This window comes from Hirundo rustica, chromosome 21 (assembly GCF_015227805.2).
Source record: "Hirundo rustica isolate bHirRus1 chromosome 21, bHirRus1.pri.v3, whole genome shotgun sequence".
Taxonomy (NCBI): Eukaryota; Metazoa; Chordata; class Aves; order Passeriformes; family Hirundinidae; genus Hirundo; species Hirundo rustica.
This window is the reverse complement of record NC_053470.1, coordinates 3313495-3338457: the sequence shown is the minus strand read 5'-3', so window position 1 is coordinate 3338457 and position 24963 is coordinate 3313495. Positions and strand designations below refer to the sequence as shown.

The 24963-nt window shown below is 47.9% G+C and overlaps 1 long non-coding RNA gene across 1 annotated transcript; it reads right to left on the bottom strand.

Annotated features, from left to right (window-relative positions):
- Positions 1 to 214: 214 nt before the first annotated feature.
- Positions 215 to 6259, bottom strand: LOC120762073 (uncharacterized). Its single transcript, XR_005703812.2, has 3 exons — positions 6061 to 6259; positions 1805 to 1881; positions 215 to 1293 (listed from the first exon to the last, which is right to left on the bottom strand). It is a non-coding gene; the product is annotated as an uncharacterized LOC120762073 (long non-coding RNA).
- Positions 6260 to 24963: the final 18704 nt, after the last annotated feature.

Here is a 24963-nt window from a genome sequence, read left to right as displayed (position 1 = left end):
ATCTACCAATCCATCTGTTAACGCTGAAGAATTCCCAGAATGTGAATGTGTCTCCAAGTGTTTATTTAAAGCCTTTGGCCTGGCTAAAGACTTCCTATGATGGCTGTGGAAATGAAGAGTGTTGCCCTTGGTGCAGCTGTGCTGTTTGTGGAGGGATGTGTGATTTTTCTGAGCTGCAGGATCTCAGATTGGGCGGGCGAAATGGAGGGTGGATTTATCCCTAAGGATAGGATGGCAGAGAGCTTTGACATCTCACAAATTAGGAACTGTTGTTGCTAGGACTGTGTCCCAGACCCTGCATGATTTCAATCCTGGGAGAAAGCAGCAGGAGGAGCTTTGGTTTATGTCACCTGCAGCTCACAGAATAATCATGGAGTCATTAAGGATGGAGAAGGTCTTTAAGATCAAGTTCAGCTCGGCACCACCACCGTGCTCACCACTAAACCATGTCCCCAAGTGCCACATCCACATGTCCTTTGAACATTTGCAGGGATGGTGGCTCCACCACTTCACTGTTCTGGTGTTTGACAATCCTTCCCAAGAAGAAATTTTTCCTGATATTCAATCCAGTCCTCCCCTGACATAACTTGAGGCCATTTTCTCAGTCCCAGAACACTCTAGAGGAGCATCAGGTCCTGTAGTGCTGCTATATGAACAATACTTTCTAAACAGGCAGTAACTTCTCCCTGACTTCCTGAATCCTTAAATTTGGAGGGGGAAAAGAGGTGATATTTGATTGCTTACCCTCCATTCCCATGGGGTGCCTTCCCTCAGAAGGGTTGGTGCTCACACACCGCCAGCCCATCCAGCCCTGCCTGCCACGGCTGTGTGCGGTGAGAGCTGAAAGGGGCAGAGCCCAGCTGGAGAGGGCTGCGTGGGGAGGAGGATTTTAGGCTGGTGGTGGAGTTGGGGGAGAAGTTTTTGGTTGTATGCTTTGCGTGGTGTTGCTGGTTAGAGGCTGGGCGGAGCAGAATTTGGTGTGAAGGCTCTGGAGACGCGGATCTGCTGCTGAAGATTTGCCTGAGGCTTGGGTGAGGAAGAGGAGGAGCAAGAAAAAACGGGGTAAGAAAAGCCAGAATAACGAGGGACTTCTGAAACAGGAAAGCTGGCTTTGGATGTATCTTAGGTCTGGAGCTCCAAGGCTGGGATGGTTTAATTTTCCCCTCTGGTGTTCAGGATGTGTTGCTGAGGGGACACAGGGTAGCACAGCAGCGATGTTGTAGTGGTTTCATGTTCTCCTGTCTCTGCTGGACAAATTTAGTGGGTGGTTTAAATATCTTTTTCTCCTGTGAGCTAGGATTAGGAGAAAAAAAAGGCAGGCAGATAGATTTATTAGGTAGACAGATATATAACACACTAAAAGAAGAAAATAAGAATCAAAAATGAAACTCTCAAAACACCCTCCCTCACCCACAAACTCTTCACTTTCCCACAAACAACACCAAGAAACAAAACCTGTGACTTTCAGACAGTTTCACCGTTTAAAAATTATCTTTCATCAGTTCTTTAGGAGAGGAGTCTCTCTTAGTTTCCCGTGGAATTTCCCCCACTGCCAGCCTAGGACAGGTGCCCAGCAGGGCGAGTGGCAGAGCGTTTGCTGCGTGCCTGGGCGCAGGTTTGGAGCTCTGCAGGGGAAGCTCAGGCTCAGAGCTGTGTCTTGCACCCTCCCAAGGTCGTGCTGCTGCCCACAGCGCCTCTTTCCTCAGAGGAAAAATTGGATTTCCATGGCTGCGTGGGGCCAGAAGTGGGAGGGCTGCCTGACATTTGCTGTGCTCATGGAGCACCAGCCCTGCCCAAACCTGACCTGGCAGTGCCCGTGGAGCTCGTGGTCTTTTCCCTCCCACGGAGTGATCTCTGCCTCCGCTTGATTTGTCTGATGCTCTGTGGACAGTTAATGATCGTTACAATTTTAGTTTAAAAAAAAAAAAAAAAAAGAAGTTATTTACCAATTTTCTTTCCCGTGGAGCTGAAAATAATAGCAAAATCAATCTAAACTACCTAACACTAAGAAAACAAATAGATTATCCAGATGATCAAATTAAGCCGCTCACAGAACTCATGGTGGCTGCGCTCAGTTGCAGCCGTGGGACTCCAAAATAATTATTGCCAGCAGCCAAACGTGCGAGGGGTTGGGTTTTTTGTGGGGGGGAGAGTTGGGGTTTCAGTGGGGGCTGTGAGAAGGGAAGTGCAAACACCCTACAGGATGGAAAACATGAATTTAACTGCTGGTATCCCATAGGTTTAATGACATTTGGTATTGGCTTTTTTTTTTTTTTTTTTCCTCCTAGTCAAAATAAGCACATAGAAAATAGCAGTGATGGGAATCTGCATTTCACCTCGGGAAGAGGAAAAGCAAATTCAGTTTGTGAACGAGTTGGTGAATGTGCAGAGTCTCTTTTCTCTGGCTGTGTGGGGCAGTGGGGAACCTACAGAAAACTAGAAAAAAACAACCCAACATCCTTTTGAAAGGAAAACAAAGGAAAGGTGAGGAAAAGCATCAGAGTTGTGGTGGTGGGGTTGTTTTTGTTGTTTGGGGTTTTTTTTTTTTGCTGGCTGCGTCCCTGGTTGTAGCCATGACACAGTCAGGGTGCCGATAGGATTTTCCTAAATATTTCTGCCCTTAATGAGGTATTTCTGGTTTATGGTGTTAAAGACCCAGCTGAGATGCAGCAGGAGGCTGCATGCAGCACGGTGGGCAGTGGATTAGCAGGAGAGAGGATCCTAATCCCAGAAAAAAATGTCCCCTTTTCTTTGGAGAGTGACATATCTGGCATAGCTGCGGTATTGGACTGTCACCTCTGCAGGAAGGCTCCAGGGAAGGAAGAAGCAAAGGTAAAGAGCAGGGAGGAGAGGGGCAGCACAAATAAATGTTCTGAGCAGAGAGCTGCAGGCAGAGCGAGAAGCGAGGGTGCAGTCCCACGGGGATCCTTTGTGCTGAGCCTGGGGAGAGGAGTTTTGTAGATGTCAACAGACAAAATCCAGCAGCACGGACTGTGCTTTCTACCCAAAACGGTCAGCAATCAGCATTTTGGCTTCGATTTGCTCAGGGCTTTTTTGTTCGTTTGTTGGTTTTGGTTTTTTTGTGGGTTTTTTTGTTTGTTTGGTTTTGGTTTTGGTTTTTTTGTTGTTGTTGTTTGTTCGGTTTGGTTTGGTTTGGTTTATTTTTTGGGGTTTTTTTTGTGTGTGTGTCATTTTGTTTTGTGAGGGATTTTTTTTTTTTTGTTTGCTCATTGGAGGGGTTGTTGGGTTGTTTGTTTGTTTGTTTGTTTTTTCTTGCTTGTTTGTTTGTTTTATTGTTTTTTGGTTTTGTGGGGGTTTGGGGTTTTTTGGTTTTTTTTTTTATTTTTTGGGGGGGGAGTGTTTGGTTTGTGGGGTTTTTTTCTTTTTTTTTTTTTTTTTTCGTTTTTTTTTTCCTTTATCTTTACAAATACTTGCATGACTTTAGGTGAGGCTGTAGCTCCCCTGGTGTGTGTGCTCAGCGCGGGCTCAGAGCCAGGTCCCCGCTCGCAGGAAATGCTGGGTGCCCATCCCTGCTGCACAGCAGCAGCCTCAAACGGGGAGCAGCTTGGCCAGATGTGCAGGTGCAGCCTCCTGGCTGGATGGGCTCTCCAGATGTTGGCTGCCTCTGCGCTGCTTGTGATGCAGCTGGCTGAAAGTCCACCCCGTGCTGGGGTACGCTCATTTTTTGTGAGCACTTTGTGGGCCCCTGCCAGCCTTAACCCAGCCATCAAGCTGGGAAAACAGCTGGAAAAACAGCTGGAAATATCTGCTGGTCCCATTCCACATCTGGGATGGCTGGAGGACACTGACCCCACGGGTGATTATGGCCAGAGGAGGAGGTTGGTGTTGTCTTCAAGGAAAAAAACCCAGGGAAAGCTGCACAAGCTGAAATGTGGAGGCTTTATTTGCTCACCAATAATTACTCCAGAGCTTACAAAACTTTTTCCTCCAGTGAAAACTAAGACACATCTCTCCTTTCACTGCGGCTCTGTCTAAATCTAATGTGGTCCCAACTATGCTTAATTTGGCTTTTTATTACCCATGTAGTTTTTTAAAAGGAAAGAAATACCTAAATTTAGTAGCATCAGTGGTTTCTTTGCCTAAAGACGCAGCTTGAGGGATTGATGCAAATTTGCTGATAAACTTCAGCTGAGGATAGGAAAGAAAATGTTGAAAGGTTTGAAAGGTTTCCGTTGGACAGCAGCAGATGTGAACACCTGCACACTTCAGTGGGAAGTGGCTTTTTGATTATTTTTAAATTGGCTTTTTTTTTTTTTTTTTTTTTTTTTTTTTTTTTTTAATGGTTAAGAAACTCAGAGAAAAATTGAGTTATCAGGTAGGAATACTACCCTGAGTGAGTGCTGATATTGCAAATTACTCATTCTGATAATGGGAAGCTGCCCAGCTTTCTCCTTTTGTGATGAATGCAGGTGTCTCCTGCTTTTAATTTTTATGGACTTCACGGTGGAGAGGAAAGCGCTTTTGGAACTCATCTGCTCTGTGGCAACGAGGCTCCTGTAGTTTGAGGCTGGGTTTAAGGTTATTCTGTGTAATTAAGTGGAGCAAGAGGGGCTTCTGCGAGTGGTGATGCTCCCTCAAACGTGGAGTGCACTTAAAACAGGATTAGCCAAGAGGCTGATTTAGGGGAAGGAGTCAGACAATGCAATTTTCCCAAACGTGGCTTTGCATATGGAAAAGGAGCTTGAGGAGGAAGGGGCCGAGGGCAGAGCTGCTCTCTCACCAGCATCCCTCCCCTGCTGCCCCAGCCTCACCTGGAGGGAGAGCACGGGGCTTGGCTGGGGAGGCATCTGTGATGCTGCGATGGAAGGGAAAAGTGTGTTCATCCATAACTCTGATTATAATTCCAGGAGGCCGGAAGGAGGCAGCGTTTGGAAATTAAAATGAGATTTAAAGGGGCAGTTAAGGGTTCTGCCACTGAGCAACGCCGATGATCTGGCTGGGAATAAATCAGATTTCACCTGAAGGAAGTGACCTGGAAATAGATTATTGCCTGTCCCTTAGCCAGACCTGCTCACCATGGGGTGTCACTGAAGGGAGCGTCAGGTCACCCTGGTTGGAGCTGGGGAGCAAAACCTTCTGGGCAGAGGCTTGGGAGCCTCTGAGGTGGCTTTAGTTCCAGACCATGGAAATCTCAGCTCGGAGTAGAGCATCCCTCATTTGTACGATTTTGCCCCTTGAAAACGCACACAAAATCTTTTATTAAAAACCCCTGCAGATGAGCTAACAGCTGGGAGAAGCTGGAATATGATTAATGTCTCGTGAATTAGCCCTGGAGGTACTTTATGGAAATAAGATTTACAACACTATTACACGCAGTCCTGCATGTGCTTTACATTTTAAAAGGAGGGGGAATGAACGTTTCTCCCTGCTCTGCTCCCTTGGGCCCTTGCAGAGGCACAGGAAGATGATCCCAGCTGACCTGGGATGGAAGGGTTTGGTGCTCAGGGAGGTATTGGACCGTGCAGTTAATTGAATGATCTTGCTGGCCCCAGCGCTTTATCAAGCAAGGAACCAAAATGCGTCCTGACGCGTAGGATGCAATTACAAGTCATTAACAGAGAAATTAGGGATGCCAGGATGGAAAGAAGGGCTCCATCAGGCTGTTTTGTCCATCCTCTCTGCCAAAGGAGCATCGCCCCTGACGGCACATGCTTGGCTGCTTCTGGAATCATTTAGCTCCTGACACCTTTGGAGAGCTGTGGTGCTTCCAGCAGTCCCGTTTCTTCCAGAGGTTTAAATGTTCTGCTTCGGGTTCTCCTTGCAGGCCACATAGGCCTTGCTGGAGGGAGATGGCAATCCCTGTGGAAGTGGCAGGGGTGGACCAGGCCTGGCCACGGGAGGGGAGAGGAAAGGTGACTGTCCCCTCCTGGGAGCCCTCTGCAGCTGGCACCAGCCTACCCTGGCTTTGCCTCGCTGCAGGAAATGCTGTTAATGACCTTGATTGGCCACAGAGAAACTCCTCCATTCCTTACGTCTGTCACAGAGGTCTTTTCCAGCCGGAACTATTCCATTATCAACCCAGCACCACCCCACACTCACCTCTAAACCACATCCTCCAGCACCTTCTTTGCGCACTCTCAGGGGTGCTGGCTCCACCGCTTCCCTGGGCAGCCTGTTCCAAGGTTTCCATGGAGGAAGTTTTCCCAATACCTCATCTAAATATCAATCCCCTGAGGAGAAGCTGAGCTCCTGGAGCTGTGTGACCACCTCACACAACACAGACCACGGGTGCCTTCTCCTAGAGCGAGCAGGCAAGGTTGGAAGGTTGGAATTCACTCTCCTCACCAGGAGTGACCACATGAGATGAGGCTGAGCTAATTTGGGTAACACGGGGTAATTAACCTGGTGGAAAGATGATCTTTGGGGGAAGGTGATGAAGCACTTGGCTCATCCACTTGGTTGGCTCTGCTAAAGCACGGGATTTAGTGGGGGCTAGATGATGAAAGAAGAGCTCTGAGCTGGCTTTGAGCTCACGCTGGTTTTTATTTAGCCCAAATCCATGAGTACCTGGTGTTTTTAAAATCTGTTTAGGAGGAGACTGTTTTGTTAGAACACCCTTGCCATCCATAGGCATCCCTAAGCTTGGCAGTGAGCCTCTCTGGCCAAACCCAGGCTATCCCAGGTGACCCTGGACCCCAAAACGATGCCAACCAGACCTGCCTCGATGTCTGATATCATGTCTGCTCCAGACAAGCTGAAGGATACAATTATTCCCCTATTTATTGAATATTTTTCAGCAAATTTGAGCAATCTGAGATAAATTGAGATCAGAAAGTGAAGATGGCTCATCTCCCTTTATCCTAAAGGCAGTGGAGGGGTGGGATATCTGATCCAAGCTTGTAAGGGACTAATGTGACACAAAGCTTTTCTGTGACAGGTCCAGGAAAAAGCTCATTTTTCTCTCTGAACTGCACTCAGGGAAGCCCAGCTCTGTTGGGAGCACGGTGCAGAGCAGAGGTAGCTCCTGGGAAGGTGGATGCCTGCAAGAACGCGGAGCAGAGCCACCCAAAGCTCCAGCCTGGCTCACAGCTCTGAGGGGACTGTGCATCAGGCTGGCTGTGCCCAAGCTGCCATCAGGGGCCACGGTGAGCTGGGATTTTCCGGCACAGCCGGGGGCTCAGCTGCTGCTGGGTGCTGTGGTGACATCCTGGCATCTTGCTGGGCTCTCAAGGCACAAGTGCCTTTGATGCATTGGGATTTTAGCTTTTCTATTTCTCATCTGTTTGTAACCCTGCAGTTCTTTGGTGTAGAACTCCAAACTCCACACACAGCGGGAGCTGCTGCTTCCTCATTTTGGTCACACACAACAATTCCTCTCCAGGCAATCAAGGACACCTCACTGCCTCAGGCCTGGGAGATGGAAACAAAAGTGAGTTAGGGGAACAAACCTGAGATAAATGACTTCATTACCTGAAGCTGTAATTGGAAGATTGACCCCCAATATGCAAATGAACTAAATTGATAAAAGTGCGAAAACCTGTGACCCATCATCCATTTTTGGGTGTAGCCCCTGGGGGGCTTTGCCTGCCCTGAATGTACCTGAAGGACCTTCAATAAATACAACTGCTTTTAATTCCCTTTATTTTGCCTGGCCTCTGTTTTTCTGTAGCTCCAAGAGGAATCACCTTTCTTCTGGTCTCACGTGGAGCTGGGGAACCCCTGCGGCTGTGCTTGGCAGCGATGCCAAAGCCAAACCTCTCTTAACCCTTATTTTGGTTTTTATTCCCATCTAGTGGCAGGCCTTGGGAACTGAACGTCTCAATCCAAGTGAGCGCTGCCCCAAAGGTTGCATTATGCAAGCTCAGAGCTCCTCGCTCTCCCTTTTCTGCTTCGCCCCCACCGCTTTTGTCTTTCAGTTGGGATTATATTTCAAATTAGTTGGTGCCTTCCCACAAAGGCAGCCCTGAATCTCCATGTGAGAATATACACGTTTCACGTGTCTCCATCAGTGTTTCAGTCCCCTGCAAAGTGTAGCTTCGAGGCAGCAAATTCCTGGCAGTGACAGCAGCTGCACAGGGCACAGCAATGTCCCTTCTTTGTCCCTACCCAAGGCTCTGTGCTGGTTTGAGTGAAAAGCACGTTGAATCCGTAATCAGGAAAGCCAGTGATGAGGTGTAACAGATAACTAACCGTACTGAACTTTGTTTGTAACTTGATTGCCAGTTGGGGTAGGTATCTAAGCATCTCTGAGGTGTAAGTCTTCTCTGTTTTCCTAAGACTAGTTAAACCCCAAAAGAACCCCTTTTGGATTAAAATAGAGCTGTCCTCAAATGCCAGATGCCTTTGGACAAATCACCTGCAGGCTTGCTATGCTGTCACTAACATGAAGTTCATAAATCTTTAATCTGAAATTGAAATCTTCCGAGAATCCCTATCTGAAACAACATGAAAGTCACCAGGCAGAGACCTGAACTTCTACCACGGAGATAAATAATCCTAGAGTTGTACTTTTGTAAAAGTACTGTACTAAACTCTGCACGATCTTCTGCATGCCACTGCAGTTCTCTTGGAGAAATTATTCGAGGCAGAAGGGCTGTGTTCCTGCTGCTTGTCCCACAGTAATGGAGAAGAGTGGTGATGGCTGTATTCTCAAAATAATTACACACCCATTCTTTCATGGTTTGGGATCAAAGACCGGCGATCTTTTTCTCATGATTGCAGATATTGTTTGGGGGGTCCCGGTTTTCATGCAAAGGACATTCTGGGGCTGAACACTCTTCTCCTGTGGCTGACTCAGTTGTCCACCAAAAAAGTGCTGATCGGTGCAATGCAGACTGATTTATCTGTTAGAGGGTTTTGTTGATGGTTAATACTTTGCTGACAAGTAGATGCAGGTACCTGAGGTGGCTGGGCCATGGCATGGGCTCTTACAAAAGGCTCCAAGTGATGCCTTGGCAACCCCAGTGAGTAAAAAAATGGGAAGAAAGAAACAAACAGTAACAAAACAAAACAAAACAAAACAAAAAAACAAAAAAACCCCAAACAACTCACCAGGAGGAGGAAGGAATATGATCAGATAGTTAAAGATGCAGTGGCAGAATAGTAAATCTGTCCTTAACCAGAGACACAAAAGGGCGAAGGTTCCAACTCAAACAGGAAAAAAAAGGAACTGGAAATTATCTCAGCTGTTGACAAACTGTTTTCTAAAAGAAAATATAAATCCTCTCTTAGATACCAGCCCCTTCTGCCTGTGACCTTTGCTGCTCCTTGTGCTGCAGCACGGCTCCGTTGCTCCGTGCTGGAGGGATGATGTGTGTGCCACGTGCAGGAGTTTTCCCGTGGGCTGTATCAAGGTTTGCTCCTTGGCTCCGTTTTTTTCCGTGTTTCTGTCACGCTCCACTTGGCTCAGGGTTGCCGGGGTGTAATGAATGATCTGGGATTGCATAACTCGGATTTCAGGGAAAGGAAGGAGATGAATGAAGCGTGGCTGAGGCTGCAGTGGAGCAGTGGGGGGTGGCAGAGTCCTGGCACCTCTGTTCAAGGAGAAGAATTCAGTAAAGGAAATGGAGGAAGCCTTCTGTCCTGCATCGTTTGAGATTTATGAAGCAGACTGTGTTCCCTGAAGAAGCAGTCTCCCCTCTTCCCCAAATTCACCAGTTATTGTTTTCTTTCCAAGTGTTTAAGCACAGCTGTACTCTCTGAACTGAGGGAATAGGAGGAAGTGAATGGAGACGTGGAAAACAGGGTGCTTCGCTGTTGGTTTGGAGGGGAGAAGTTTTTGGCACGTTTCACTCCTCCCCTGAAGTTTTGGTCTTTCTCTTCCCCAGGATCTGACACTGCAAAGCAAAGTTTTACCAGATGCCAGAGCAATGGGTGATCCCTGGGTGTGCTCATCCTGAAGGATGTGGATGCATGTGAGTCGTGTCATTGCACGTTCCTGCTTTGTGTTAAACAACCAGGAACCAAGGACAGCAAACGTTTCTGGGTTAAAACTCCATCTCTTGTGGGGTTTTAACTACAGTCCTGATGCTGTTTGGACTCTGTGATGTTTCTGGTTCTCTGGCTGTGGCAGAGGTGCTCAATGCTTTGACTGAAGAGCTGTCAGAGCTGAGGTGGGGTTTGGTGTGCCTGGGATGGATAATCATCATTGCTCTGCCAATTGGAATGCCTTCAGAAGGTCCCAGAGGGGTTTAGGAGGGAGGGCAGGGAAGTCTGGATTCACCCTGCTGGGTCCCCACCAGTTTTCAGCTTGTGCTTGGGGTCCCAGCTGCTGGGGAGCTGCAGGCACACACACGGGGGCAGGCTCTGGTTCCTTGCTTCACTTCTGATGTGTGCTCAGATGTCTCACGTAAAGTTTTCACCCAAAGCTGCATTCAGAGTCCATTTGTAGGAGACAATTCCTTCAGTCACTGCAGGGAGAGGTGAACTGAGCTCTGGAAGCTGAGCACAAGTCCCTCTGTCTGTCTCCCCCCCTTCTCAACCTTTGACTTTTTTAGGTCAGACAAAGCCTTTTATCAGCCTGGTGCCTTAAAGTCTTCCATGATGATAGATACAAAATACGTTGAAAAAGCTTTCCTGCATTACAATAAAGCATTGCACATTTTCATCCCATTTTCATGCCTCTCATCCTGCCATGAGGTTAAGGCAATAAATACCCTGTGGGAGATTTTGGCTCTCTGCTAATGATCTTTAACTCCTTGAAATGATTTTGTGAACCTTAGCCTACATTAACTGCTTGCTTCTATTTATGGCTCAGCAACCATGAGCGAGTTATAGCTGATAGATGAGGCAAAAGCTAAAAAGGGAAGATTTCTGACATCACATCAGATTTAAAAAAAGTCCTGTGCAGCTATTCTGGGAACTCAGCTGCCAGGTTGGCACTACACGGGGTGTCACTGCGGCTCGAAAAGCAGCCGTAACAGCACGTGGAGGATTCAGACAAGCAGGTTTCAGTCCTGTCTCTGCTTTTCCTGCAATAAAACACACCTGAAAATAGGAAAGAAGCAAAGTCCAGCCAAATGTCTGTGATGAGGGAGGTCATTCCTGGCAGGCTTCGCAGTTTTGGGCTGGCACACACACCCCATAGCTTGAGGCAACTTGTCCATCATGGAATTACCCAGGTTGGAAGAGACTTCCGAGGTCAGCAAGCCCAGCCATCAACCCAGCGCCACCAGCATGTCCTCAGGTGCCACATCCACACGGGTTCTGAGCATTCCCAGGGGTGGTGACTCCACCATTTCTCTGTGCCAGAGCTTTACAACCCTTCCCACGGAGAAATTTGTTCCTAATCTCCACTTCTGATCCACCTAATCCCCACATCCCGGCCTCTCAGAGCAGTGCTGGTGGAAGGTAGAGATGCACAAATAATCACCACGAAACTGTGGCCTGCTCTTCTCCGCTTCCTTTGGCAGCAGGGCTGGACAAATGGGCGCACTGGAGGCTGTGCTGTGTCTCTGGGCTGGTTTGGCACACAGGACCTCGCCTCGCGCCCACCCGAGTGCAAAATGCCGCTCTGGCCCCACCAGTGTCCAGTGGCAGCCAGCAATGACGGATCGTGATGTGGTGGGCAGAGACAAAAACCAGGCAGAAGTGGCTTTTAAAAAGGAAAAACGATCGTCGAGCCCCTCTTTCAACAGCTCGCCTGCTACAGACGCGGCGATGACAAAAAACCCCCGGCGCTGAGCAGAAATGAGGCGTTTCGGGGCTTGCAGGAGCTTCAGATGCTCACAGTTTGCTGGTTATCCTCCTGTTTTGCCTTGCCTGACCTATCTCCTCGGGGCAGCAATAAAAATAACCAGCTTCAGTCCACTACTTGGCTGCTAATTGTCCACTTGTAGCTCTTGGTCCCAGCTGGGCCCGCTCCTGCCCCAAAGGCGGTTGTGCTCACTAAAGTGGCTGCTCCCATTTGCCGCAGCTTCACAATAGGAGCAGGTGGCTGCTGTTTCCCATTCGAGAAAGCTCTTTGGAGAGAAGGAGAAGGGGCAAATGAGGAGAGGGAAAAGGAGGGAAAAAGAAAAATCCGAACAAAAACAAACAATGCAAAGCATAGGGGAGAGGAAAGCCTCTGCGCTGCCGTGGTTAAAATGGATAGAGAGCAGGACTGTAGAGAAATTAAAAGAGAGGCAATATTTCAGGGCAGAGAGGGGAGAAGGGAAACGCTGCTTCTGTCATTTCTCTGCTAACCACTGCATCCAGGGCAGCCCTCCCTGTTTTCCACCCCGATCAGTATGCAGCATCCAAGTATTTCCCAGTGAAGATGCAGCCTGCTCTAGAGCTAATTTTAGCCTCCTGATTATGACTTCCTCCAGTGAGCTACCTTGCCTTGACAGCTTACAAGCAGTATGTATTTTCCCTGGGGTGCTGCAGACCAGAGGTGGAAACCCGCAGCGAAGCACAAAGAGAGGAAATGGCAAGAAATCACTTCACGGCTGCGAGCTTCAGAGCCCTGCTTCCCTGAACAGGTGAAAAAGGAAACTTCTGAAGTGCCTGTCTCACCCTCTCACGGCTCCCAGGCGTCACCTGCAATGGGGACAGCACAGAGCCTGTCTCTGGGAAGAAACAATAGAGGAGAAGTGCCACAGAAGCTGCTTGTTCAACAGCACCGCTTAGCAGAAGCCAGGTTTTTTTGTATCAAAGGGAATTCTGCTATTTTTGAGTTGTTTATTCATGCAGAAAGGTTGACAATGAAGCCTTTGAATTTATTTTTTTTTTCGCCTCGTGACAACTTGGGAGGGAACCTATCAGTCTCTCAAAGGGTTTTATATTGCTGTACTCAATTCCAGTGTCTGCACCATTCAGCATCTCCAGAACCTCATCTCCCTGCCCACATCATGTACACAGAGCATGGGCAGAGCGGAGGCAGAGGCTGGGCGCTCACTGCCGGCCTCTTTCCCACCACAAACATCTCGGAGCCACCCAATAAAACTGACAGGGGCAGTTTGGAGGCAAGGAAAAGGCTCTGGCTGTTCACTCAGTGGCTGAACTGGAGATCTTCCTGCAAAGGAACATCGTGGGTATCAAAGGTTTCTTTGGGATCCAGGGGGAAATGGTCAGTGTGTGAAAGACACCCCTAAAGTGCTGCTAGAGACAGAGGGATTGCACCTGCTCAATCCCAGGAGCTGAAAGGGTTCTGAGGTGTTAGAGACAATCAGTATCTCATTTTTGTCTTGCTCTTTACCTTCCTCGCCTTTGCTTTAAGCTTCTGTTAGAAGTGACACAGGAACTGATGGACAAACGTGTGATTCATGATCTCTCAAACGCAGAATTTTACGCCCTCCTACTTTTTTTTTTTTTATTCCATACAAGCTCTTTTTTTTTTTTTTTCCCCCACTGTAAAAACTATTTCTGTTTGGAAAATGAACAGCAAATTCTTGTAAAATTCTTAAACTGTATGTTAGAGCATTAGTAGCTGGTTTTTTTCATTCATCTCTTAGGCTAAAATGTCAGGTTTGCATGTTGAGATTGCTCTGTATTTTCACAAGATGTTCTGCCCTCGGGCATACATCATTTTTGAAGCACAATCAACTTTAGCTCATGAATTTCCCAGAAAAATGTTTAGCAATGTGAAAAACTGGCCTGGATCCAGGTAAGGCCTTAATGAATTGTAAGAGCTTGTTATTCTGATGTCCAGGTCATCTTATTCCAAAATAACTCCAGGAAGGGGATTTTTCAGAGGGGTCTGGACCAGGAGGCTCAGTGCTCAGACTGTCATAGGAGGGATTTCTCTTTTTAGTGATGAATATCTTGTGACTCTGGTAGCCTGAGGCTGTGGAGGCTTCCCCATCTTCAAAGGGCTGAATCCATGGCTGATGTTTGGATGTTCTTGCTGTGGATTTCACCTGGAAAAAGAGTTCCAGCTTTTTCGTTGTCTCTGGACAGAGGTGCTCAACCCCACGGAGAGCTGCAGCCTGCTCCTTCTTTCTGAGGAAGAGTTGGCTGGGGTGAACATTGAGGGCTACAGCTCTGAATGTGGATGTGCACTGAACAAACGAGGGTCTCTGTGCAAACCCCCCGGGGATTCCATCTCCATGGAGAGGTTTGCTTTGCCAGGAGTCCAAAAATTCACGGAGAAGTCAGAAACCGGCTGCAGAACACATGAAGCAGTGGGAAAAGAGGTTGGAAACCAAGTTTTGGGATCTGAGGGCAACAGAAGATGAGTTTGTGCAGGTTCCCCTGGAGATACCCATGCAGTGAGCCCCTCCTTTACTGTTTCACTTGGGATGAGGAAAGGATGGATTTTACTTTGCTTGGATTGGTCACAGGGATGAGCCAATGCCTGGGTCATGCCTTGATAAAGATCCTCTTCGCTTCCAGAGCAGCAGCAACCTCCTGCCTGCGCTGGGCTGAGCTGTGAAATCCCTCAGGAAGGAGGTTTCACCCTGCTGGCAGCCAGGGCACAAGCACAGGGCAGTGCCAGCCCCTTCAGCCCTTCCCTCCTCAGTGCGTGGGAGCAGACTGATGTGTGACAGGCTGGGACAGCACAGCAGGCAGTTCTGGCAGTGCCACCTTTGGAGAGCTGGAGCTCCTGAAGAGCCTGGTGGAAGTAACTCAGAAATTTCTGCCATTCTGGCCATGCCCAGCTTCTGTTTGCTTGCACAGTAGGGAAAAAAAGGTGTTTCCTTGGTTTGTTAGGTTTTTCTCTTTTATTTCTTTTCTCTCCCAGCTCAGACCTGCTGAAGGCAGTGACAAGTTCCCATCCTTCAAAAAATTCGGTATAACTCGGAAACAATGAGACCTGGGGATCAACAGTGTTTGTATTAATATTTGCCTGGCAGATTAGCTCTGAGGAGCTGATAATTCATGAGCTCTTTGTTCACCGTGGTTTAGTGCCCATGGATTCTCTCTCTGGAAGCATCTTGCTGCAGCATTTCTGTCTTTTGAGGTCAGTGCAACGAGCTGTGTGGGTGTTTTTAGACACGAATCACATGCAAAGGCTGATTCTCTTTTTCTTTTTTACTTTTTTTTTCCCCCCCCCCCGACTTACCAGGCAGCTTTAAAAAAAAAAAAAAAAAAAAAAAAAGAGAGAGAGACAAAAAGAAAGAAAACAGCCTTCCAAATTCCCAGACCTCCTTTTCAGCTGAAAAACAACGTGAAGGGTTGTACCCGTTAATTGTTCTCTCTCATTCACTGTGGGCCTGTGCATCACAGCTGTAGCGTGGTTTTGCAGATGCGTCCTCTGGGGCAGGTGGGAGCCCTGTGGACACCCAGGTTTGTGGCACTGCAGGTGCTGCTCAGCCTCCCCAGGTCTGTGGGCAGCAGTGAGCTGTTCCTAAAGCCAGGTTTAGGCAGGAGCAGCAAGGAAAAGAGGAGACGAGGAAAATCTTCGGAAGAAGGAAAGATCAGCAGCAAAGGGCACGTGGGAATGGTTTGTTGAGGTTTTCAGACACGCCTGGCTTGTACTTTTGAGCTCAGTGAGTCCAGAGCAAAACTGAGCTTTGGTTCTCCGTTCCACTTGAATCTACATCCTCTGGAAGGAAGGGGATTGTCAGGAATGGCAGTGCCCTGAGAAACACCCTCCTGCTTTCTGTGCTCTCCGCTCCCCTGCCCGTGCCTTACCAATGCTGCTGAGGCTCAGTAACATTTTATTTTGGAACATTGGTTCCCAGGAGGAGCTTGGGAGCCTCTGGAAAGGTTTTCTTTGGTCCAGGGTATTTTCTCTGATAAAACCACTGCTGAGTGGCTGCTCAGGAAGCAGGGGAGAGGCACACACCCCTCTGTGTTTGCTTTTGGAGCAGACACCCATCTGTTGAGTGGCTTTGGGGACAGCGCTGCCGAGCACGCCCTGAGGCAGCTGTGCATCTTGGAAAGAGCAGGTTTGCTCTGCTGTTTTTATCACCCTCTCTGAGGATGTGCTGTTTGATCTGTGTCTCTTCCCTATTGACGAGCTGCCAGTCTCAGGGCTGGGAGCAATGCCTGAATAAACCTCCACTGTCATATTGGCTGTTTTTACAGCTGAGAACCTTGGGCTGCTCTCAAAACCTGTGTCACAAAGTCTAACGCAGCAGCACAAGGCACCAGATGTGCTGTTGCAGGGCAAGGGCTCCTCCTGGCCATGGCAGAGGCAGGTATTCAGAAGCAAAGCACTTACTAGGGTCACCTGGGGTGGGAGGTGAGGAAATTCCACAGGTGTGTGTCTGCTTGGCTTCCCATTAGAGCCCATGGGCATTCTGGGGACACAGTGATGCCTTGGGATTTTAGCTTTTCTATTTCTCATCTATTTGTAACCCTGCAGTTCTTTAGTGTAGAACTCCAAACTCCACACACAGTGGGAGCTGCTGCTTCCTCATTTTGGTCACACACAACAATTCCTCTCCAGGCGATCAAGGACACCTCACTGCCTCAGGCCTGAGAGATGGGAACAGAAGTGAGTTAGGGGAACAAACCTGGGATAAATGACTTCATTATCTGAAAATGTAATTGGGAGATTTACCCCCAATATGCAAATGAACCGAACTTATAAAACTGTGAAAACCTGTGATCCATCATCCATTTTTGGGTGAAGTCCCTGGGGGGGTTTGTCTGCCCTGAATGTACCTGAAGCCCTTCAATAAATAGAACTGCTTTTAATTCCCTTAATTTTGCCTGGCTTCTGTTTTTAGGTAGTCCCAAAAGACATCAACAGGGCCATGCAGAAGGGAGGAAAGGTGGCATTGAGACTGACAGGATAAAAAAGTCATGTGGAGTGATGGCACTGAACCTCTTCAGCTGCCATTGAGCCACGAGCTATAAATGCTTGCCTTTCTTACGCTGCACCTCAGTTCTGATGGGTGAAGGAAGCTGCTGATGGCATCCAGCTCAGGAGTTTAGTGCTGCAGACTGGCTGGGCACTGCCAGGGAGACACTGGGAAGCTTTCTGTAGGGCTGCCCTGTGTCCTGGGTGCAAACACACATTGCAGGGTGTAGAAAGGGCCAAAACACTGCTCCAGGTCAGGCTCTGTCTGAAGGGTTGATCAGGGAATGGTGGATGCTGTCTGTTTAAAGACTTACCAGGTTTCTCAAATGCTGCTGTCCTGGAGGAAACTGGGTCTGGTGCTGTGAGCAATAAATACCTGTGGATGGGCAAGGAACCTGTCTTTGGGAGATCTGGCTCAAGGGTTTTGTTCTTCTGGCACAGTTCTGAGTTCCTCACAAGCGACCAACACAGGATCACCAGGCTGGAAGAGACCTCCAAGATCATCGAGTCCAACCCAGCCCTGAAACCTCAACTAAACCACAGCACCCAGTGCCACATCCAGGCTTTCCTTCAACACATCCGGGGATGGTGACTCCACCACCTTCCCGGGCAGATCATTCCAATACTCTATCATCCTTTCTGTAAAAAATTTTTTCCTAATATGCAACTTATATTTCCCTTGGCACAGCCTGAGGCTGTGTCCTCTCCTTCTGTCAGTGCTGTCTGAAGAGAGAGACCAACCCCTAGAACGACAGCTGCTGTGTCAATAAAGAGAGAAAGGACTTTAAGCCTTGGTGAGAAGCGCAAGACCACCCCACACAATGATGGTGAGAAGGTAGAGAGGTGCTGCTTTTCACTCAGGTCCTTGTTGGGAAGATCCCACTGCAGTGCTGTCAGGGCTCAGAGGGAGCAGTGTCTGTCACATTCATCTCTCACCTGCATCACTCCTCCTCTCAGTGCATCACAGCTGGGAAAGGAAATGTCCTCCTGCCTTTTCCTTCCTTTCCTCCCTCCCTCTTTACAAATGGTCTTCTTGGACCACCCTGCTCTCTCCTTCTTTTCACAAAAGTGACAAAGGGTAACTTCAGCTCCTTGCAGGCATACATTTTATTTGCAAGACCATAAATCAGTCATAAATTAATGAGTTGCACTGCTTTAATGTAAATAAATATTGAAAATTTAAGGCTCCCTGCTTTCTGCTCCTTTGTAGGATAGAGGGGATTTGCAGGACTTGTGTTTATTCACAATATCTCTGGATAATGTGATTTAACCTACTTGGGTGCATTCTTAGACAGATTTCACCCACTTATACCCCATCACACACCCAAGGGTTTGCCCCCAGTGCTTTCACACATACTCCTGTTCACACTCCAGTCATTCCCACCCTAATATTGCTGAAAGGAACCAGAAGACTGGGAACAGCTTTGCCTGTTTTGCTCTGCACCTCCCAGTCACTTTCCTCAGCCTCTAATAAATGCTCAGTAACAGTCCCAGTGGGGACTCAGCTTTGTTAGGCAGGGCACAGCTGAATCACAGAATGATTTCGGTTGGAACAGAACTTAAACATGATCCAGTGCCACCCTCTGCCATGGCAGGGACACCTTCCACTGTCCCAGGCTGCTCCAAGCCCTGTCCAGGCTGGCCTTGGGCGCTGCCAGGGATCCAGGGGCAGCCACAGCTGCTCTGGGCACCCTGTGCCAGGGCCTCAACACCCTCACAGGGAAGGATTTACTCTCAATATCCAATCTAAAGCTGCCTCTCAGTTTAAGGCCATTCCCCTTGTCCTGTCACTCCAGGCTCTTGTCAGAAGTCCCTCTCTGGCTCTCCTGAAACCCCTTTAGGAGCCAGAAAGCTGTAACAAGGTCATCCTAGAGCCTTCTTTCCTCCAGGATGAACAGCCCCAACTCCCTCAGATGTTCCCCACAGGAGAGGTGCTCCCTGTGCTCCCATCTCCATGGCCTCCTTTGGATTTGCACCAGCAGGTCCGTGTCCTCCTTCTGCTGGAGGACCCCAGAGCTGGACAGAGGTTGGGGCGGCTGAAAACAGCACCTGCTTTTCTCCACCAGCACCTGGAGGCTGTCTGTGCCCTGCAGGCTCCCAAACCCCTCCACCCCAAGCTGAGGGGTCCTTTCCAGTGTTCCTCTGTGCTGGAGAGGAGCAGGAGCAGCCCCAGTCCCGTAAATTCCTTTTCCTGCTGGAGGACTGAGGCGGGGAAGCCAAATCCTCCTTAGCAGACCTTGAGTTCATCAAGCTGCCACTGTTGAGGGGACACAGCCCAGCATCCCTCCGGCAGCCACACGATGGCAGGAGAACCAAGGAGCACTGCACAGCTTCTAAAAATCCCCGCTGCAAGCAGGAAAAGCGCCAGGCACCTGTGCCTGGGTGTGCTGCCTCTTCCACGGGCTAACACAGAGCCCAGCAGGAATACAGCCAGGGATTCAGGAGCAGGTTCCACACGGAGCTGGGTGTTTTAGAGCAGGTTCCACCCCGAGCTGGATGCTTTGGGAGCAGGTTCCACCCCGAGCTGGATGCTTTGGGAGTAGGTTTCACACTGAGCTGGATGCTTTGGGAGCAGGTTCCACATTCAGCTAGGTGGTTTTAGAGCAGGTTCCACACAGAGCTGGTTGTGTGCACTGCTGAAAGTGTGCTGCTTCTAAAAACAAAACAAAAACAACAACAAAAAAACCCTAAATAAAATTTCCTTTAAGCTTGAAAAATCAAAACAGGAGAGGGCTCACATGCAATTTCTAGGCAAATTGTAGCAATCCCACCTGTGCTTCTCCTCCTGTAGCACCCTGAACACCAGTGGCAGCTGAGGAGGGCATTACCTGAGCTCTAGCCTGGAAAAATCTGGATATTGGGGTGAATTAAAGTATTACAGGTGGTTACTGCCAACTCCTAAAGCACCCAGCTCAGTGAGCAACCTGCCCCTAAACCACCCAGCTCCGTGTGGAACCTGGTCTAAAACCCCCAGCTCAGATTGGAACCTGGTCTAAGCCATCCAGCTTGCTGTGGAACCTGCTCTAAAACACCCAGCTCCGTGTGGAACCTGCTCCTAAAGCATCCTGCTCTGTGTGGAACCTGCTCTTAAAAATACCCAGCTGAATGTGGAGCTTGCCCTAAAAATACCCAACTCGGATTGGAACCTGCACTAAAACACCCAGCTCAGTGTGAAACTTTTTCCTAAAGCACCCAACTCCGTGCGGAACCTGCTCCTAAAGCATCCAGCTGAGCGTGGAACCTGCACTAAAACACCCAGCTCAGTGTGAAACCTGCACTAAAACACCCAGCTCTGTATGGAACCTGCTCCTAAAGCATCCAGCTGAGTGTGGAACATGCACTAAAACACTCAGCTCAATGTGGAACATGCACTAAAACACCCAGCTCTGTATGGAACCTGCTCCTAAAGCATCCAGCTGAGTGTGGAACATGCACTAAAACACTCAGCTCAATGTGGAACATGCACTAAAACACCCAGCTCTGTATGGAACCTGCTCCTAAAGCATCCAGCTGAGTGTGGAACCTGCACTAAAACACTCAGCTCAATGTGGAACATGCACTAAAACACCCAGCTCTGTATGGAACCTGCTCCTAAAGCATCCAGCTGAGTGTGGAACCTGCACTAAAACACTCAGCTCAATGTGGAACATGCACTAAAACACCCAGCTCTGTATGGAACCTGCTCCTAAAGCATCCAGCTGAGTGTGGAACATGCACTAAAACACCCAGCTCAGTGTGAAACCTGCACTAAAACACCCAGCTCTGTATGGAACCTGCTCCTAAAGCATCCAGCTGAGTGTGGAACTTGCACTAAAACACCCAGCTCAGTGTGAAACCTGCACTAAAACACCCAGCTCTGTATGGAACCTGCTCCTAAATCATCCAGCTCAGTGTGGATCCTGCTCTACACCACCCAGCTCGGTTCGGTGCTGCTCCCAAAGCATCCTGCTCGGGTGGCACTCGCAGCAGGTGGCACTCCCTGTCCCTGTCCCCGCTCCGGGCACATGTTCCTCCACCCCTCAGGACAGAACCCGGCACTGTTCTCCTGTTCCCTCGGGAGCCGCAAAGCCCATCCAGCTCGCAGCTGGGAGGAATAAAGGCAGGATTAGCCGTGGGCACTGGACACCTAGAGCCTCTCGCTGAGCCAAGTGAGAAGGGTAACTCGAGGCATTTGTGCTCTGAAAAGCCCGGAGGTTTGGCAAAGGCAGCCACTCACTCAGCTGTGCAGCCTGCTGTAAACTGAAATGCCCTCTTAATGCTGCTGAAAAGAGAAAATAATGATTGCGGAGAATAAATAAAAACCGAGGCTAAACATGAGATCATCGTGCTGACATTAGCAATTATCACCCCAAACACCCCTGCAGACACTCAGCACGGGGAAAAGGTGATCTCTGATAGCAGAAGCCTTTAGCTGACTTCCTTAGGTGTGGCGTGGAGTAATTTCTTCAGCTGCATCTCTTCCCAGATAACAAACAAACAAGACAAAGGAAAAATAAAAATAGCAGCAGAAATTTGTGTTCCTTTGGTGAGGGACAGGCAATTCACACGTGAAACTTCCCAAGAGAAATCACATATCATTTAATTCAAATACATCCAGCTAACTTTTTAGCACTTTCCCAACTTTCACAGTTTGTGTTCTGAGGGCTAAGATGGGCAGCATTAGGATCATCTTGTCTGACCTCCTGCATAAACAGGTTACAACAGAGTTGAGCAAATCTTATCTTGGAGACATATCCCATGCAAGAATACTTTATGAGCTCACCCAAGCAAGGCCTTTCAGTGCACAATCCTCTTATTAATAAGAACTCACACCTTCACTGGAGGTAGGAAATTCCTGCTCGAACCTGGGTTATGCGTGTTTATAAACTCCTTTCCAGACTTCCTGATTTATATGTAAATAACTCAGCAGTCTTGCTACCTCTCTACTATTAAAAAAAAAAACAAAAACAAAAAACCCACCAGTTTTTAAAATTTCATCTTAAAGTTTTTGGTTTTCTTTGAATTCTCTGAAGATACTCCACATCTTACTACAAAAATCTACAGCTGGCCCACTGCAGGACTGAAGCTGCTGCTTTGCCTTTCCATCACCCACACCACGTTTGTTCCTCAGCTCACACAGGTTCCAGCACCGTGGGTCTTCTACACCATAAAGAAAAAGACACTCAAAGCAAAGTTACAAAGAGAAATGGACATTTTTTGGCCCTGAGGAGGAAGGGGAGAAGAAATGGTGTGTGGGAAGGAGCAAGCAACACTTCTGAGCGTGAAGAGATTTTTTATGCCGCTGGTGCTGTTCGTGTTCATCCCCCTGGTGCTGAGCCATTTGTGGGGTCTCCCCAGTATTAATTAAGAGCAAACTAAGAGATAAATTATGCCCTCAATCAGTCACACCTGGAGAAATCCCAGCATGTATTCACTTACAAAAAGTGACCTGCCTGGGCCAGAAAATAGAGCTGAAGCTGCGAAGTCTCTACATTTGAAAATAATTAATTTGGCAACACTGGGCCAGGCTTCCACTGGGAGAATCATTATGGCATGCTTCCCAAAACAGACCCAAAACAGGCCTGAAACTGCTGGAGACCAGCAGGGCAGTACTTTGTGTGTGTCCTTTTCAAGCACGCATTTTCCATTAAGTTACTTTTTTTAGACAAAGAACTTTTCACAGGGCAATGAGAGGATCTGCCTGATGAAATATTGACTCTCCCAATTCATATTAGATTCTCAAGCATCATTCAACAGCTCTGAATTGACTAATGGCCATCACAGCAAATGGCTTTCCACCTTAATCTTTAGTTCTTGTCTGAATGATATTAATACACATTGTTTATCACTAATGAGCTCTAGAATATGATGTTAACAGAAGCAATTAAGGCCCAGAATAACTGTCTGCAACACTGTGCTGGAGCTGAATGCAGGGGTAATGAATCACTTCCATAGCTCAGCTCCACTTTCCTCACTGCAAATCAGATCTTACTGAGCTCATCTTAGTGTCCAGTGCCTTTATTTTTAACTTGTGTGTTTGCAAGAGGTTGCTTATGTAAGAAAAGAGAAGATAGGTCTTTTGAAGATCCAGCCTTGTGGGTTTTATTTACTATTGAGTGATAGCAGCTACCTCTAAAGAGAGGTGTTGTATTTACTACTTTATTCCTGTACCTGTAGATTTAAACTTCTCAAGTGTTTAATTCTGGGAGAATAAATCTCCATTCACTGTGTAGCCAGGACTGCCAGAGCCTGACTTCTTGTGCAGATAATCACAACAAAGTGGTCAGGAACATCAAGGAGGGTTTTTGCCTGCTCAAGGCAAGAGTGTCTCAAAATCCTTTGGTGGACTGCTGCCTTTGGGGAAACGTTTACATGTCACTGGTGGCCACACGTCCCAGTTTGGGACAAATCTGGAAGGGAAATTCCAAAGGGATGATTCCCTAAAGGGCAAAATTCAGCAGCCATTCCCCCAACCTGTTTGGGAGACAAACCTCCTTTGAGAAAACTGGAAAAACTGTTTAACAAGCAAAGTACTCACAAACGTGGGAAAATGAATAATATTAAACAATGGAGCCTCTCGCTGTTCTGAAGAGATGGCAAATTCAGAGAGAGCCCTTCTCATGGGTGTTTCTCTGCTCACTGAATGTCCATCAGTTCCTCCAGTGCTGGAATGCCGTGTCCTGGGCCACAGGTGGGAGCTTCTGGTGTTCTTCTGGCTTTTCAGTCCAGAGCAGGCTGATCAGTTCCAGGAAAAAAAGTGCCACAGTCCGGGGAACTTCTCTGCCTCAGCTAGCTAAAATAAACTAACTAAAAAGCAAAGAAGAGCTCTCTCCTGCTATCCACTGCAGACAACAGGCACTGAGAGAAAACTGAAACTCTTATCTCTATGTTTTGAATACAGCCGCAAAAACATTCCACTGGTTTTCCTTCTCCCCTTCCCTTCACTCCCAGATTTAGTTCTAAAGGCACAAAACTTATCTCTGGGCTGACCAGACCAATGGGGATTCAGCACCATAAAGTCACCCCAGGACACCACAACAATTTAAAAGCTGAGGTCCAGAAGAAAGGCAAAGTATGATGCTACCCAGCCAATTTTTATTTTGCACTGTTGCCCTGTCCCAGCAGAGGCTGAACACACCTGTCTCTAGTGAACTGTATTGAACAATGAATTTTTGAGGGGTTTTGGAGCCAACCCAGTCCTAAAAAGGAAACAAAAGATGCAATTTGACAGCAACATTCACAGAATAAGGATGAGGATTGCTGTAAGCCTCCAATACAAGACTCGGTCCTACACTTGAAGCCAGAGCAAAGTTACTGTTGACATCAGTAGGAACCTGTTGTAAATAAAGCTCAGCTGGGATCAACTAAGATCAGCTGGGATCCCTCAACTGGGATACACTGAAGAATACACTCAACTAGTCTTGAAGGAGAGGTAAGGAAACCAGAAGCATCAGGCAACGGGATCATTTGTTCCCACACTGTAAGAAATTGTTGAAACTAGTCAACACCGGCGTGATTTACTCTTGCCATGTATTTTGGCAGGAGGCTCAAAACCTGCCTGAAGATGGTCTGTCAGTCCAAACTGAGAAAATGTCAACAACCATGAAACTGTTTCTGTTCAGACACTCAGCTCCTTGCTTCACTGCAGCAGAGCATCCCACATCTGGGATATTTTCCTTAAATTAGCTCAAAGCAAACAGTTTTGTCCACAGGCTCACCTGGACTGTGCTGGCTGTTCCTCTCAGCCCCAGCTCTGGCTGGTGTTTATAAAACACCCAAATGAAATGAAAGCTGAAATGTAGCTGTTGAGCCAGAAAAGTGGAACACTCTTAACAGCTGCAGGTGAAGCAGATGATTTTTGCCTGTCTTCACCTCCAGATGTTATCACCACTCCTACAAGCAGGCTCTGCACGTGGTCATTTTTGTTCTCTGGCTGGTTCTTAGTACCAAATTAGTCAGCAGTTCCTCTTTTTTTCTTATTTTCAAGGAGTTATCTATCTAAGGACCAACATCAAAGCAGCAGGAGCATCATTGCATTGTGCTGGCTTGAATTGCAGTGTCACTTTAATTTGCAGCCGCTGAAGCAGAACCTCACCAAGCTGCAGAGGAAATACACGAGCAATTAGCCTGCACTCGGCTCAGGGCTGCAGGAGCCACGCCACGGAGCTCTGGGATGTCCTCAGCACCCAGCCAGACCTGCAGCTGAGGGCAAAGCTCTGGAACACGAGAAAGGGAGGCTCCCTGGGACACCCTAGAACAAAATAATCTGGGAAGGAGCTTTAAGAATTAGAGCTTGTGCTGTTTTTGTGGGTTTTTTGTTTTTGTTTTTGTTTTTTTTTTTTTTCTGCTTG